Genomic DNA, 6,000 nt, shown 5'->3' with positions numbered 1-6,000 from the left:
TACTTGCTTACTTGCTTGTTGGTACTGGCTCGATTTGCAGGCTTCAATGGCAGACGGAAGAGAAAGACGGTAATCAGTTTTGGACGCTTCATTCATGATGCACGGTAACCAGTTCTTTCATAAGTGCGCCGGAGCGAATAATATTCAAATGAGAACACGATACTTTCTTGCTATATCCATGCATGGTAAAGGTATGTCCTATTTCTACTAAATAAGAATTTTGCATTCTGTTGTATCAAAATGTATACTTTAAAATGTTTTTTTTTGCGGGAAGTATACTTTAAAATGTCAGTTCTCTTCTCGGAAAAAGAGAGAGTTATCTGCTAATTACCAGATATGAATCATGTAGTTCTTACACAAAATTTACCAGAAGAAAGTTGACTTTACTTGGTTGATTTTTCTTGTCTATTGTTATCGATCCTGTATTCAGCGATTGATATACTAATATTTTATGCTCGTTCAGAGTAGTAATGCAGAGCTAGATATTTTTGGTTGACCTGCCAAAGCAATTGTATACCAGTCATAGTTATACTCATGTGACCTTTACCCCTAAACTAAATATTTTCTTCTGTGCATAATAGGGAGCTTTATTGTTCACTGAAGCTTGCTTTTGTTTGAGAGCATGATAAAAGAGCTTGCTATGGTACGGTCCGAAGAAGTGCTTGACTGACTTGGAAGTCTACATGGATAAACAATTTATTCATTTATAATTCAGCTTTACTTTTATATTGTTTTCACGAACAAAAATGTGTTGGTCTTTCATGTTCTTATTTTGTTAAACACGCTATTTTTTGGGAGGTGGTGGTGCTGAGGGGAGGGGGGGAGCAATGCATATGTACGGGGCAAGTTTGGATTATTTCAAAGTGTTTCATCCTTTTCTTTGATAATTGTTCTGAGCAAGTGGCTACTGAGGTTAAAAGAATTCTGGATATAACAAAAGAAGTTTTTGAACCAAAGTATTTGGGTCTTCCTGTGCTGGAAGGAAGGATGCATAAAGGGAGATTTGAAACTCTCCAAGATAGCCTTAGGAAGAGGCTGGTAGATTGGAGTGAGCAGTACATGTCTACAGGTAACAAGGAAATTTTAATAAAATCGGTTGCCCAGGCTATTTCCACTTATGTTATGAGTGTTTTCAAATTACCTGCTCCGGTATGTGATGATCTGACATGTATGATGAGACAATATTGGTGGGCAATTGATAAAGGGAGGAGGAAGATGGCCTAACTCAGTTGGGATAAAATGCGTCTTCCAAAGTCCATGGAGGCATGGGGTTCAGAGATATGCGTGCGTTTAACCAGGCCATGTTACCTAAACAGGCATGGAGGTTGATCGACAATCCAGACCGTTTATGTGCTCGCCTGCTCCGGGCAAAATATTATCCTAATGGAAATCTATTGGGCACGGTTTTTTCAGGAAATTCGTCAGCGGTCTGGAAAGGTATTGAGTATGGACTACAATTGGTGAAAAAAAGAAATATTTGGAGGATAGGCGATGGGTCTCAGGTGCACACGTGGAAGGATCCTTGGATTCCAAGAGGATATGACCAAAGGCCGATTACCCCTAAGAAAACTGTCGATTTAACCGAGTTGCAGACTTCCTGCAAGATCATGGTGGAATTTTGAGCGTTTGCAAGAGTACTTTTGGGACGTGGACGTGCAACAGATTCTGAAGATATGGACGTCACTGCGGAATCGTGTGGACTTTCTTGCATGGTTCCCGGAGAAATCTGGTCGTTTTACTGTGAAAAGCGCATATAAATTGGCAACGAAGGAACATGATGAACAATTAGCGGGAGGAGCATCAAGTACAAACCCAGAGGGTGAGCGTTCTCTCTAGAACATGGTGTGGCGTGCAAAGGTTCCGTTGAAGATGCGTATTACCGCATGGAAAGCAGCCTCTGGTGCACTAGCGACTGAACAAAATAAGGTATACCATCACCTCTCATCGTTTGGTCATTGTTGGGTATGCGGCCGTGACAACGAGGATACGTATCATTCGCTTATTACATGCACTCAGGCGAGAAGTGTGTGGCAGGCCATGCGTTCGTTATGGCCTCTACCTGAGGTGCTAGTGGATAGTGGGAAAGAATGGCTTCTACATGTTCTAGCAAAGTGCAATGATCAATCACGGGACTTGGTAATTCTTCTCATCTGGAGGATATGGCAATTAAGAAATTATGTGGTGCATAGCAAGGATGTACCATCGATTGAGATTACCAAGGAGTTTCTGGATAGCTATTATAAATCTCTTGGTCTCACGAAGAAATATAGTATGGATGAGATTATACAAGGTAAAATGCTACTACAAGAGGAGACACCACGTGCATCATGTGATGCCTCCTGCCCCTTGGCCACCGCCGCCATCAGGATGGACAGCTTTGTCAGTCGATGGTTCCTTCTCCGGGCAGGATGGTAGCGTAGGAGTTGGTATGATCCTACGTCGAGAGGATGGATAGGTTATATTTTCTGCATACCAAGTTATTTTTCACTGCAATGAGGCACTTGAGGCGGAGATACATGCTTATGCAAGGTATGACCCTTGCTGCACAACATACGGATCGTTCAGTGATGGTACAAGAAGATTCCTTAGAGGCTCTCTCAATACTCGTAGGTGATAATTGGTCTCGTTCAGCTTATGGACACTTAGTTGCTGAAATCAAGGCGACGATGATTGGTAAGGAGTTTATTCCTCAGAAAATCAGTAGAGCTCAAAACAGGGTAGCAGATTGTATGGCAAATTATAGCCAAGCCGAGTCGTGCATTGCGGTGTGGATGAGCAGTTGTTGTGAGGATATATTGCCACTCGATTGTAACCCTTTAATTCATAAATAAAACTCCTTAGTTGTGCAAAAAAACACAATAGACACGTACTGACATACTCCCTCCATTCCTAAATATAAGTCTTTGTATAGATTTTACTATGGACCACATACGGATGTATATAGATGCATTTTAGAGTGTAGTTCATTCATTTTATTCCGTATGTGGTCCATAGTGGAATGTTTTCAAAGACTTATATTTAGGAACGAAGGGAGTACATGGCAAGTTGGGGTTATTTTCATGGTCATCACTAACACATATCCTTGATATAGGTAAGCTTGGATTCTTTCTAAAACTTCCCTATTTTGAAAATGAAAACCACCCGTAATGCTTCTCCTTGACAGGTAAGCCCGGACTATTTCTGAAAACAGTTGTCTACTAACATATGACATGCACTCCATCTTTGGTCGCATGCCCTGATGCCCATAAGTCAAAGGTGGCAACTGTTGCATGTGTATGACACCATGATCTCCTCGGCAAGGATTTGAGAAAGGTGAGACAACACAAAAGTGGTTACATATGTGTTACGCGTGTACACTTACATGATGGATCCAAGGAAGTGAGAGAGAGTGGAACATAGCTTTTTTACATGCAGAAAAATACAGTGGTTACTAGAATATGCATACTTCGGTTGCAATCCACGGGCACTGACCTAGAGATGGTGTGTCTCGATTGTACTACCTTGGCTGGCTGGGCTTATATCACCAGGCTCCTGAGATCTTAGCTGGGCTTTTTTTGGGGCTGGTCCGATTGGCGTCGGCGATCGCTAGGTCTAGGAAGAAAAGAGCTGAGATTGGGAATTCCCTATACGCCGCTTATTGCGGCAACTAGTCGCGGCTTCGCACAGAGCGCAGCTCACACGTTGCACTAACCACCACGACTGCCGCCTGCACTTGAACGAATAACAACGCGACACTAAAAGAGGTTTGCAAGCGAGGGATGATGTGGGCCGGCCCGCCGACCGATTTTACCATCCCGGTTTTGGGAATCTTCCAGAGGTTTCTGAAACCGGTTTCTTTCGGTTTTGGAAACTTTCTAGGATGTTCCTAAACCGGTTTTTTGTTGTTTCAACTTCTTTTCTTTCTTTTTTGTTTCTTTTTTATCTTTTCTCTCATTTTCCTGTTTCTTTTTCTTTCCTTTTTAATTTCGTTTTTATTTCAAACAATATTCGTGTTTCTTGAAAATTCTTCACATATTTATAAAAAAGTTTGCATTTACAAAATTTGTGAGTTTCAAAAATTCTATTTTTCAAAAAATGGTTGGGTTTCCAACAAAAATTCACGTTTTCAAATTTCTTCCCTACTTTCAAAAATTGTTCGCGTTTTAAAAAACCTTTCCTTTTTTCGTGTTTCTGTTTCTTTATTTCATTTTTCTTTTTCTTTGCAATTCCTTGTTATTCCCTTTCTTGTTCTTGAGAATTTCAAAAAAAATCACAAATTCAAAAAATGTCCAGAAGTTCAAAAATGTTCCTGTTATTATTGTTTGTTCACAAATTCAAAAAACAATTCTCCATTTTTATAAAAATGTTCACAGATTTTAGAAAAATGTTCACCTTTCATATATTGTTCATAATACCAAAAAAAATGTTTGTGTTTTGAAATTTTCTTCTAGAGTTTGAAAAAATATTCCTCATTAAAAATTCATTCACAATTTAAGAAAAATGTCCGTGTCTTCCAATTTTGTTCTGTAGTTTCAAAAAATGTTTCCATCTCCAAATTTGTTCGCAATTTTCGAAAATGTGTCTGTTTCTAATTTTGTTTGGGAGTTCCAAAAAATGTTCGCTAATTTATACAAATGTTTATATTCTCCAATTTGTTCAGGAGTTTCCATTTTTTTTTGAAAATAGTCACGTATCCAAAATTTGTTTTGAAATTTGAAAAAAATTCATCTTATTTTTTCTTTTTCTCTTCTTATTTTCTCATGTTCCCTTTTCGTTTTTAAGGATATTCACAGTTTTAGAAAGTGTTCGTGATTTCATAAAAACTGTCCATCTTTTTCAAAAAAAGTTCAAATTTTAGAAAATGTTTTCAGTTTTTTAAATTTTGTTCTGAGTTTGAAAAATGTTCTTTTTTCAAAAAATGTTCACGGATTCCAAAGATATTTGCGTTTCCAAATTTTTGTTCAGAGTTTCAAAAAATGTTCCCTTTAACGAAAATTTGTTCACATATTAAAAAATGTTGATGATTTTCAAAAAAGCGTCAGTTTATCAAAACTTTGTTCACATATGTAAAAAATGTTTGAGCTTTTTAGTTTTTCTTCTCAAATTTGAAAAGTGTTCGCATTAAAAAAACACTTTTCTCAAAATAATGTTCGCGTTAGAAATTTGACAAAATGTTCGGATCTGCGTTACCTTTAGCTTCGCGTGCCATAGTAAAACAAGAAAGCTTGTCTAGCCTATTGGCTAGGCTCGTGCGTAAGTAACAGGAGGTACCTGGTTCGATCCCTCCCTCGATTCTTAGTCCTTGGATTTTTCACTGTGTTCCGCTAATGGGTCGGCGCAGCTGGAGTCGCCCATGTGTGTTCGCTCGGCAATTCGCCGCAATGAGCGGCGCATAGGAGCTCCCCTGAGATTGATCAATGCTTTAATCGCTAGCTATGCGCATAAAAGAGAAACCTTTCTCATTTTAAATCTCAGCCGTTAATTTTTATGGTTAATGTAAAATTACCGGATATGAAGGGGCAACAAAAGCGAAATCTTTCGTCATTTAATATTAGGTAGTAGAAATGGGTTAAATAAGTGTTGTTAGTCCAATAAAATAATTACCATGGACAATTTGGGCATCCATAAGGAGTTGATATTATTTTTACCAACACCCAAGGATTTTATTACATATTGTACGCATTTTTGTTTCATTGTGAAGTTTTGCCAAATTAATTATGATGACATGGCACCATTACCAGGGTATCACTGTAGCATAACACTAGGGGTGTTACAAATCTCCTCCACTACAAGAAATCTCGTCCTGACACTTAAGAGGTATAGTAAGGGGGAAATAATTGGCTACAAAATTCTAACGAATCTTCTTGGTCTTAGTTGCTCTTCTCGAAGATGTCAATCCATTGTGTTGATGTCTTCATTTCGCTGCATCAGGGCGTCATGATGTAGTCGTCACCCTTTCTTCAAAATCTCCATCGTACTTACAAATAGGATAAGAGGGGAAAACTTTATAGAGATGTATCT

This window comes from Triticum aestivum, chromosome 1A, assembly GCF_018294505.1.
Source record: "Triticum aestivum cultivar Chinese Spring chromosome 1A, IWGSC CS RefSeq v2.1, whole genome shotgun sequence".
Classification (NCBI taxonomy): domain Eukaryota; kingdom Viridiplantae; phylum Streptophyta; class Magnoliopsida; order Poales; family Poaceae; genus Triticum; species Triticum aestivum.
The sequence above is the reverse complement of the archived record's forward strand: the minus strand, read 5'-3'. Positions refer to the sequence as shown.